General features: G+C 44.7%; 1 protein-coding gene across 6 annotated transcripts in view; it reads left to right on the top strand.

Moving 5' to 3' along the window:
* The first annotated feature begins 3,203 nt into the window (after positions 1–3,203).
* ADCYAP1R1 (ADCYAP receptor type I) overlaps positions 3,204–10,893 on the top strand; it is a 138,896-nt gene continuing 131,206 nt past the window's right edge. For all 6 annotated transcript variants that reach the window (XM_068145905.1, XM_068145904.1, XM_068145902.1 and 3 more), the window contains exon 1: positions 3,204–3,966. The gene's annotated coding sequence lies outside the window, so the exon portion shown is untranslated. The remainder of the gene's footprint in view (positions 3,967–10,893) is intronic.

Below are 10,893 nucleotides of genomic sequence, written 5' to 3'. Positions count from 1 at the left end.
GTGGAGAGAAACAGGCACATTGAACACAGCTCCTCCAAGCTGTTTTCAGTACCTCTTTGGGCTGAGATGGATCATACTTACATCCCAGTGACTGCAATGTGAAGAATAGGATAGGATAGGATAGGATAGGATAGGATAGGATAGGATAGGATAGGATAGGATAGGATAGGATAGGATAGGATAGGATAGGATAGGATAGGATAGGATAGACCAGTTTTGGAGCAGACCTTCGAGATCATCGTGTCCAACCCATCATCCAATACCATCTAATCAACTAAACCATGGCACCAAGCACCCCCAGTATGAAGGGAGAGGTGGCTGAGCACCTCAAACCTACCTCTTTGGCCAACTAAATCACACCTGAGGCGTCAGAATAAAAGAAGAGGACAAGGACTCTCCAACTAAATACCTTTAAGCCTGTCCCAGCAAACACTGTTTCAGCCAGCTTGCTGGTGTCCTGCCCCTGTGTACGATGTCAGATGGATGGTTCTCTAGGTAATTTAGAAGTCATTTGCATTTTTCTCTCAGGAAGCCTTCTGCCCCTATCAGACTCATGCTAGCCAAAATAATGGCTTGTATGCTCTACACACACTTAAATAATGAAGGCCTGCTTAATAGACTGCTCATGAGGGTAACAATACAGCATTGTTTGCCTAAAAATAGCTTGATTGTGTTCTCCTAAATAAAACTGTCTGTTTTTGGAGAAGAAAATTCTTAGATAGACCCTTCTGACTACTTCAGTAGGAAATCTGATACGAGCATCAGCTGAGATCATCTAAGGCAGTCCAACTGCGGCTGGATATGGGCCACTAGATGATTCTCTTGGCCCGCTGCCCTTCTCTTGGGAAAGAATGGGAGCAGATGTTGGAGCAGGACATAATAATTGAACAGCTGGGAACCCTCTTCCATGCTCAGCAACCCAAGACAGCATTTCGTAGTGAATCTTCTGGTTTTAGAGGTAGCATTGCCGTAAATTCTGTAAGTTTTGAGGGGGCACAGACAGAGTTTCGTTTGGTTTGTTGTGGGATTTTATCATTATCTTTTTCTGGGGGGAGGAGAGCTGGGAAGAGGCTTTTTAAGTCTGCAGAATGTATATAGATGCTTTTTTGGTAGGAAGAACAAACATTTTGCTGTAAAGGTGTTGTTTTCCCCCCCCTGTGTCTTAACCCTTTAGGACACATCAAAATAAGGCTGGCTGAGGTACAACTATCAAATAGGTGTCCACATCTGATTTAGTTAGGCTTGGATGCCTTTATACATTATGAAAATATAATCAGCTGGTTTGTACTATGTAGATGTCTAAAGCAGGTGCAATGGATGACATCCTAACAGTGCCTCTCCTGTTGATGTCTTTATAGAGTCAATTAACTCAGCTGTACAACGTAAGTGCCCACATCTTTTGAACGGTTTTAGTTTTGCCCCTTGTGTTTAGTGAGTTTACTGAAAGGTGTGAGATGTGACTAGAGCAGATGGCATAAATGGAGGGAAATGTGCAAAGGAAAGCTTTGAAAAGTCTTGTTGATTCTTTGGACAGCTCCATGAGGAAAAAAGTTCTTCATAGAAAGAGTTGTTAGCCATTAGAATGTCTTGCACAGGGAGGTGGTGGAGTCACCATCCCTGGAGGTGTTCAAGAGGACATGACACCTGAAGCCATGGCTTAGTTAGTTAGGTGTTGGGTGACAGGTTGGACTTGATGACCTCTGAGGTCTTTTCCAACCTTATTGATTCTATGATGCTAGAATAGAGCCAAAGTTGAATGCATTCACAATGCATCTGTGCATGGCTTTCTCAAGAGAAGGCACCCATGCAGGCATGGGACTGTTACTGTGCTCAAGGACTGGGAGTAAGGCTGTCTGCTCTAGTGCTTTGCTTGTGAAGCTGTCTCTTCAGAATCCTGTGCCTGGACGCACTCGAACATACAAGTATGTAATTGGGTCAGGGATTTTCACACTGGACAGGTAATGGATTTAGTCACTTTAATGATCAAATTTCCCATTCCCCCCTTGCTTTAATCTGGAAACAGAGAAAAGGCAAGGGAAACTTGAAATGAATTTAGGTGGTAAAGGAAATGAAAGATGGGAGATGCAGAAAATTAAGGGGAAGTGGTAAAAGATAATCAGACGAAAGAGATTCCACAATAGGAAGCGGAACAGGATCCATGCCATAGCTGCTGTGAAACTCCAGGGTAAGCAGAGGAACCTTGTCAGCAGGCAGCTGCTGTTACAGCACTGGTCTGAGAGAATTTGGGTGAGAATTGGGCATCCAATAAGATGGGATGATCTAGCAGAGGGCTCCTCTGCACCTGTCATAAATGTCATACTCCTTTAGTGATCTTTTCCAGGTCTGGAGAGCTTTCACCTGAGTGCTCCTGTCTGCAAAAGGGGACACTGATGGGATGATTTTGTGCATTTACCTTGCAGGGTACATGTGCCACCCTGCTCTTTTGCAGATACAGGTCCAAGGAACCAGATGGACATCCCTTCTCATCTCACCAACCATCTCAGCACTCTCTGCAGCTCCACTCCACTGGTTTTTCAGCAACAGGTACCATTTCTGTGATGCTCTGGCAGGAACCCTGTTGCTGTGTAGCTCTGAGGCAATGCAGGACAGTGCAGACGCTGCTGTTCCCGTGCGGTCACTTCCTTTCCTGTGTGCCTGTGTTTCTGCTGTGGGAGGGGAGGAGATCCTTTCCATAAGCTCAAAGGGCTCATTCTGGACACAGGCCACCTTCCCGCCTGCAAACACCCTCTGCAAAATGATGCTTCCAGGTGAAATTCCTGCTCTATTTCCCCTCGGTTCCTCTCCCTGACAATCCGGCTACTTTATTGCTTTTATTTGCAATCAACTCTTCTGCAGAGAGGAAAAATTACCTCCCTTCATCCTCCCTGCCTCAGCCCCCTCTTCCTTCCAGCAGAAATGCCATGCTCCCTCCCGTCACCCTGTTTTGCTGACCCTGTCACACTAATTAAAAAATGAAACAAAAGCTCTGGGACAGCAGGAACGGTGCTTAGGTGACAGAGAGAAGAAGGATTTGGAAGAGGAAGGGAAAAGGGGGAAAAATGAAGTATTCGATTTAAGAAACTGAATTTGAATAAACCCCTCCTCCCACTTCTCCTCATTGGTTTCTCTTCCTTCCTCCATATTAATGAGAGCAGCCGAAGCAAAGCTATTGGTTCCATCTCCCCTTTCCTTTCCTCAGGCACTTAGGGGGAGGAGATGTTTGCATTTCTCCGCAGGACCAGCTTCGTTTTGCAGAGCATTGTCTGGGTATGAGAATCACACAGAGAGGAAGCACAGGGACGAACACAGCGCAGCCTTGACTCGCAGACAGAGCATCTGCTCCAGTCTGAGCACCCTTCTCCTCACCCACCCCACCTCCTACTTCCCAAACACGAATAATTCCCCCTAAAAAAAAAAAAAAAAAGAAAGAAAAAAAGAACCAAAAAGGCAAGGAACGCAACCAACCAAACACCACTGCCCCCAACCCCTTCGTTCCCCCCCCACCCCCCCCCCCCAAAAAAAAAAAAAAAAAACAAGAAAAAAAAGGGAAAAAAAGAAGAAGAAGAAGAAAAAGTTTGCAAATCTCCTGCTTCCCGTCTTGGTTCTGGTGGGGTTTTCTGGTTGCTCTTTTTTGTTTGTTTGTTTAGCGATGGCAAATTCCTTCACGGCCAGGACTTGGCCCATCCCCTGAGCAAAGGCAGCTTGGACATGACCGGCAGGCGAGGGAGGAGGAATTTGGATTCCCTTCGGAGGCGCCGACCCCTCCTCCGCCCGGTGCGAACAAGGCGGGGGGAGCCCGGCTCCGGCCGCTCACTCACCCCGCGGGGAGCCGGGGCTGGACCACTTTCTGCCGCGGAACGGCTCCGTGTCCCCCCGCGCCTGGCTACGACCCCACCGGCACCCGCCCCGCCCCGGCAAGCCGGGGATGCAGCATCTCCAGTACCGGGACGGATCTCTGCTGCAATGGTAAGTCCATTCCTCCGGCCTTTCCCCCCAGCTCCATCCCGGTTAGCATCCTCCCGGCTCCCCGGCCGGGAGGGGGGAATGGAGGGCAGCGGCAGCCGGGCTCTGCCCCGCTCGGCCCGACCCTGGAGATGCCAAAGCGCCGTTACTGCAGCCGGGGAGGGAAAAGGAGCCACCGGCTTGTCTCAGAGTGACATTGATTTACTGGCTTTCTCCTCATCTTCCCCACGTCCTGGGAATACTTCTTTTCGGGGGGAATTGCATGCAGGATTTCTGTCTTCCGCCAGAACTGCAGGCTCTGAGGATGCGTCTGCGAGATGGTTTTCCTTCTTTTCAAACCCATACATCTCCCTTTGCAAGTGGTGACAGGTTAACGTGCTCGGTATGGAAATCACGTCTGGTTTTAACACAATATGGCTGGTAAATAAAACCTGATTGCTAACAGACCCGGTGCTGCTGTTGGCATTTTCGAGCTCAAGGCTCCCTTTTGCAGTTCTGCGTCTTCACCTGCCGCAGAAACTCTGATTCACCCTTCAAGCAGTGCACCAGGACTTCTCTGTTTTTTACTGTGGGGTAGTAGTAAAAATTGCCATTAATGTGCCTTTGACCTCTGCTTGCATGCCTCAGTGCACTTGTCCTTATCAGTATATGAACAGCTGGTTTTGAGAATACCATCTTTATGCAAAGCACATCTCAAGTCGGAGGGACAGCAGCATACAGGACAGACTTTACTGCTGCGCTGCAAATTTAACATGTGAACAGCTCAGGTATGTATTGGAATCCAAAGAGTTTACAGCCAGGGAGAGAAAGATAATGAAGTATGCTGTTCAGGACTGGGAAATGCATGAGAAAAAAAGAGAGATGTTTAGTGACACACTGGTGTTTATGGCTAGATGATCATCCCACTTATGTAGAAGCAGGTCTGGAAGAACTCCCTGGAAGTGAGTGGTTTGTTCATTGCATCTGGTAAACAGAATCTGGTTTTTAGACTGAAGAATCTGTTGGAGTAGAGGCAATTCTAATAGTAATTAGAAATATTAACCCAAGTAAACAAGGCAGCAATGTGACCTGATTCTTTCCTAGAGCGTTATTTATTACCACGAGTCTTGTGTTTATTAGTTGCAGTGGAGGTATGGGGCTGATAAGGGAATATGCCATGGAACTGAAGAAGATTTTTTGAGAGCTATTTTTAAACCTGTTTAAACCAATAAACAATGAAGGGATTTTCGTTTGATGTTATTTGTGTACCCAGCCATCTCGCTGGTCAGGTACAGCGGGGAAACGTTTCCATGGCTTGCACATGATAATCAAAAGGAGTGGATGATTAGTTAAGGTTACTGTCAGTGAGAGCATGAAGGCAAGCTCCATAAAGTGGTGTTGGTATAGCTACAGAGAAAGAACACATTATACAAGCATCTATATTTAGCTGATGCAAAACACACTGGAGCTATCTTGAAATAAATTGTCCTATAGGATGGGGAAGGCAACGCTGCTCCCATTTGGTGAATAATTAAGGAATGCAATTCAGTGCAACACTGACAGTTGGGTTGAAGTTGATGCCTCTGTCTCTCAGTTACAGTTCTGGGGTATGGTCTTCTACATTTTTCCCCCCGTTTCTACATGCTGAGTGCTGCTTTGTTGTTCATTCAAGACAGCTACAACTGATCTGTTACTGTACCAGCAATCTGACTCAGACATCACAGAGTGGAAGGTTTCAGTGGTTGTGTTTTCTCCAGCTGAAGGCATGTGTGCAGGGACTGGAAGGATACCCATTGGTACTGAACAAACTCCAAGGTCAGGGAAGGTTTTACCTCTGACAAGTACACATATTTATCTGCAAACAGGGAGCTAGCTTCGTGATCGCTCCTTGGCTTTAGTCTTCCATCATTTGGTGGTGTCCCTGCAAGACAACGGGAGGGCTTCTTCCTCCCTGTAGATTCAAGATGTCTGCTGTTTGCATGGTGGTGCCATAGCCGCATGTAACTCTCTGGAGCTGCTGTTGTTGGGGTATATGTGAAGCTCATAAACATGAAGGCAGAAGCTTTGTTGTGGGATGCTAGCAGGGAGAGAAAACCAGGGATGTCTGAGATTGTGGGCTGCGCAGTTGATCATGTTTGGACCTTTGTTCATCACATTTCCCTTCATTTGGCTGACTGAGCTGGCATCCTGGTGATATTTTTTCTGGGGTTGAGTTCCATATGTGCCTACGCCTTTGATAAGTTGAGACCCATGTCCCCAAGCTGATTCATTTCAAAGTAGCAGATTTTGTTTTCCTTTCCTTCCTTCTGAGCACACTTAGTACAAACAGCCTAATTCCTAAATTAGCTCAGATTATCTTTTAATGAAAGCAAAATACTTGAGTTAGGAAGCACTGAGAAAAAGTAAACTGAGGACAGGATCGTGCTGTAATTCATATCTGGTGGAAAGTCCTGCAAATATACCAGGTCTTATGGTTAGTCCTGGTGTAACAGAGGAATTATTTACTTGCCATCCCATTACTTGGTCCAGAGAGCACAGCCTCAGCCTTTAAATCACTGATGTGCAGTTTTATATTGGCTCATCGTGCTTTGTTTCCATTCCCTGTCCTCCTGTCTCATCCAGCCATCTCAGATCACCTGTGTGGACAGCAAGGGCAGGATTGGATACACATTGATGTCAACAGGATTTTGGAGTGAGTTTTGCAGGCATGGAAAACTCTACTGAAAGAGATATAAGTGCACCAGTGAGGACCTCCCTCTTTTTTCCCCCTATTTGCAACCCTCAAGTCAGCTTTGCCGATAAAGTATCTTCAGGGCTAGCTGCAACACCACTCCGTGTCAGAGTGCCCCTGCTACACATTATATACAACATCTCTTGATGAGACATTATTCCAGTTCCCTCAGTGATGAACTTGTTCTGTTCTTGAGAAAAGCTCTGCATGCAGGAAGGTTTTGGTAGTTTTAAACAGCTCTAACAAGTATCAGAATTCCTGCGTCTGTGGTGCCCAGTGAAACACTGTTTGGATCATAATTGAGTGGGCACAAGCATATGGGAAGAAGATAGGCAGACTTCTGCTGCACAGCAGAATGTTCAGTCCTCACCCCATGGCTTCCTGGACTTCCATTATTTTTTTCTCTGCCCACTTTTTGCTCTCTCCTTGAACTTCTATCTCCACAAGACAAACTAGGAACTCCTGCAAACCAAGCCCGATTGTTCAAGTCTTGTTTATGTAACTCACTGCAGTTCATTGATTGGATCCCCATGCAAGCTGATGGGCTTAGCTGGGCTAATAATTTCAAGGCAGAACTTCTTAGGAGGTGCTAAATCATTCTATCTCCCAAAGAAGAAGTAGAAGCATCATCATGCAGAGCATTTAAAGCTAACATGACTCTTGTGTTGAGGAGTATTCCCTTGGAAGGGTTCCTGAAGGAATACACAGAGGCAGTTGCAGAGGCTCTTGTTTGCTGCTCTGATTCTATGCTGCTGTTGAATCCAAATTGTTTGGAGATAATCATCCCATGAAATGAGCTGATTTGCATTTGTCATTAGGTTTTACCTGCCCTGGAGGCATCCTGACAGCCTCCCTTCTGCTCATTCAAGTGTCACACTTTACTCTTGGATGGCTTAAGGTAGGACTATGTTCTGGAGCCGCTCTCATCTATTTATTAGACAGATTCTTTTGAAAACAATTTTTGAAAGGTGTGAAAAGCTCTGATTAATAACAACTGTCTGAAAAACAAAGCCAAACCCCCCTCCAACAATTAACAGAACATTTCTGGGTTTTATTAGCATAATTCACAATTCCCTCTAACAGCAACAGAAAAGGAGATAAATATTTGTGTCGTCTAATTCTTCTTCTTCATAATCAATATGGCAATAAGAATAAAAAATTGTAACCCAGTGGGAATATTTCCATCCAAGAGCTGCTTAACTGAACATGCCACGTTAAACTTCTGCCACATATGCTAGCAGGTTTGTCCATCCAGTGTTGAGGCATTTCACAAAGAGCCTCAATCACAGTGGCTTCTGCACCCCATTAGAGATGACTGGGTCGTGGCTGCTCAGGAGCTGCAAATGGAAGGATAATTATAGTCTCTTATCTGTGATTTGTTGGACCTGCTAAATGGAGCTGAGGGTTAGGGCAGGAAAAGTCCTTTTAATCTGTGTGGTGGGTTAATAGCCTAGATTTTTTTAAAAGGTTTTTGTTCCTAAGTCCCTCAGAATGTGAGTTTTGTTACTTTCTTTTCCTTTTCCTATCTGATTGGATGGGATTCTTACAGAAAAAAATGCCCTATTGAAGGGAAATGTAACAGAGTCAAGTTGTTCTTATGTGGGAAGTAGATGCATCATTTGGCCCCTCTCTGAGGAGTGAAGAAGTTATCGATTTCCTCATTCCCAAGGTGAAAACTTGGCCCCAAAAGACTCCCTTGGTGAAACTATCATTTGTTTAGTGTGCAGGAAGGCTTTCTCGCTCAGGAGACATGTTTGGCAGGCTGGATGAGGTTCATCTACTCTCAAGCATATGAAAACAAGATGGCCACATCCAAGCTGATGGCTCCATATCACTATATTGTAAGTGGAGAGGGTGGCTCATCTCGTCCTGAGGTGGGTCAGATGCCTCAGCCTGTGGCGGTACTTGCAGCAGCTGGCTGCAAGAAGTATACATCCAAAATCAGTGAGATGAATCCTTCCACGGCATGTCAGAGATACTCCTGTGAAGTGCAATCCCTCTCTTCCTCCTATCTTTTCTCAGGGAGAAGACTGATAGTTTGTCTGTTTGTTTGTTTGTTTTGGCTAGCTCACCACAGCAATAGCAAACTGTGAGAGACGATTTCTGAAAAGCCCAAGACTTCTGTGGTGATCCACAAAACTTCCTCACCCACATCATCCCTTTGTTCAACCAAGAGCAGACCTCAGCCTGTCCCTTGCAGGGAGGATTCGTGCCACATGTCCCAGGCAACAGCCTGTCTGTTTGTCTTTTATTAAAATGATTCATTGATTGTTTTAAATCTCAGAGGCTCCCTCAGTGTATCGATGCTTCCTGCCTTCAAAGCGTGTCCAATTACTGCAAGAGGTTTGTCAACTGAAGGTTATATGCAATTCTGTAGATTGGTGGGGATATATCAACATAAGGACACATCTAGGACAGCTACATGATTCTCTGTAGGCAGCAGCAAGCTTGCTCTGCCTGTTCTCTGAGCCAGCTAGAAGCTGTGTGATGTTCCAAGTCTGATCCAACATACACTGCTTGTGAATAGCTATGCTGTAAGCTGCAGGAAGATGGAGATAAATGCTGACCAGACCTCATTAGCTGAGGGCTGACACCCCATGAAATACATTCTGGCCAGCTTGGAGCACTTGACATGGTTTGAATTAGGTGACCTAAAAGGCAGCTTTTCGCCATAAATCAATATTTTCTTATTATAATGCATCAACCCTTTGTCCTATGCTAACAAAATCCCCCAGTCAATTGATAAATGGATTTAGCTAACACCTTCCTCCTTAGCTGTGGCCTTTGAAGGTATCTACTTAAATCCAACTAATGAATAAAAAAAAAAGAAAAAGAATAAACCAGGAATCTCTAAGAAGCCTGATGTGGAGGCTGGAATGGACTGGAATTACAGCTGTGGTAGTAAGAGATACAGTTCTCCACACTGGAAAGAAATTGTATTTATGTCTGAAAGGAAGTTTAAAATAGCTTAGATAGCCTTAACTATTAATTCATTTGCCTGGAATGGGAAGGCTTTATTAAGCCACAACCTTTCTCTTTCTGCTCTTACTGTCACATTTCTGAATTAGGTTTATATAAGGTTGGATCTTTCTTTCTTTTATTATTGTAGCAAAAGAAAACAACCCCCTAGAATGTCACATTCATGGTCATAAGTAAAAAGCATTTCCTTTTTGAAAGAGCAATTTTTTTTTTGGCAATAATGGTATTTATATAGAACTCTAAATCCTTAAATTGATGTAGCTAGTAGCAGGAGCCAAATCTGTGCTTGGGCTTAGGACAGATGTAAGATGTTGGACACACAACAGAACTTTCTCCCTCAGAGTTGGCCTAGAAACAAACTATATAAAGAAGCCAGCACAAATGCATTACATAAAGGCCCAAGTTAAAGTTAGTAAAGTTACTCATTTCCTGTGTTTTAGAGAGCTGGGTCTTTGGATTCGTTCCAGGAGTTTTGTGCTCTAACTTAAGATGCAGAGGAGATGAGAGAGCATCAGAAATACCGCAGATGCTTAAGCTCTTCATGACTAAGGCTGTGAATGTGTCACAGCTGTCACTGGAGCCTTGGATGCCACAATCCACGCTCATTCATTCGAGTTGCATGCAGTTTGACAGCTTGGATGGTGCTTTTGTGCTAGTGAATGGGTTAGTTAGCCGAGATGATTATGTACAGTGGGCTAACAGCTGGGACAAACTTCATTAGAGAATAGTACTTGGTGACTGCAGAGGAGAGAGCGGCATGAAAAGCCATTATTAGCCATATTGAAGTTGTTTCTCTGCAGCATTCAAATCTCTGGACACTACTCTGTATTCTCTAGCCTTTGTTCCATGACTTGCTCTTTGTACCACAGCTGGATGTAGTAATGATGGTCATGGAAAAGAGTCTTCAGAGATCACCAAAGTCTGAATGTTATTCAGAAGAGGAGAAGAAATGAATGTCACAGATTTTTTGGTCCCTTCAGCAAGTGTTCTCTTGACAGATTTTCACCTCTGGTGTTCAGCTAATTCTGTTTCCTCTGTGTGGAAGACTTGCAGGTCTTGTTTGATAAGATAGCTTCTCTCATGCTGAAAAGAAGTGGGCTTCATCTTGCAGATGAAGACACCTAAACATAGGTGTATTTTGAAGTGTCTACCTACATCTAAGTACATGTACTCCTGTTATAGTCAGAGGAGATTTAGGACATGATTCAGACACATCAACATGTGTTTTAAGTGCCACCTGA

Source organism: Melanerpes formicivorus, unplaced genomic scaffold (genome assembly GCF_026170545.1).
Source record: "Melanerpes formicivorus ecotype bairdi unplaced genomic scaffold, bMelFor1.0.p_v2 SCAF_13, whole genome shotgun sequence".
NCBI classification, from domain to species: Eukaryota; Metazoa; Chordata; class Aves; order Piciformes; family Picidae; genus Melanerpes; species Melanerpes formicivorus.
This window is presented reverse-complemented; position numbering and strand designations above follow the sequence as displayed.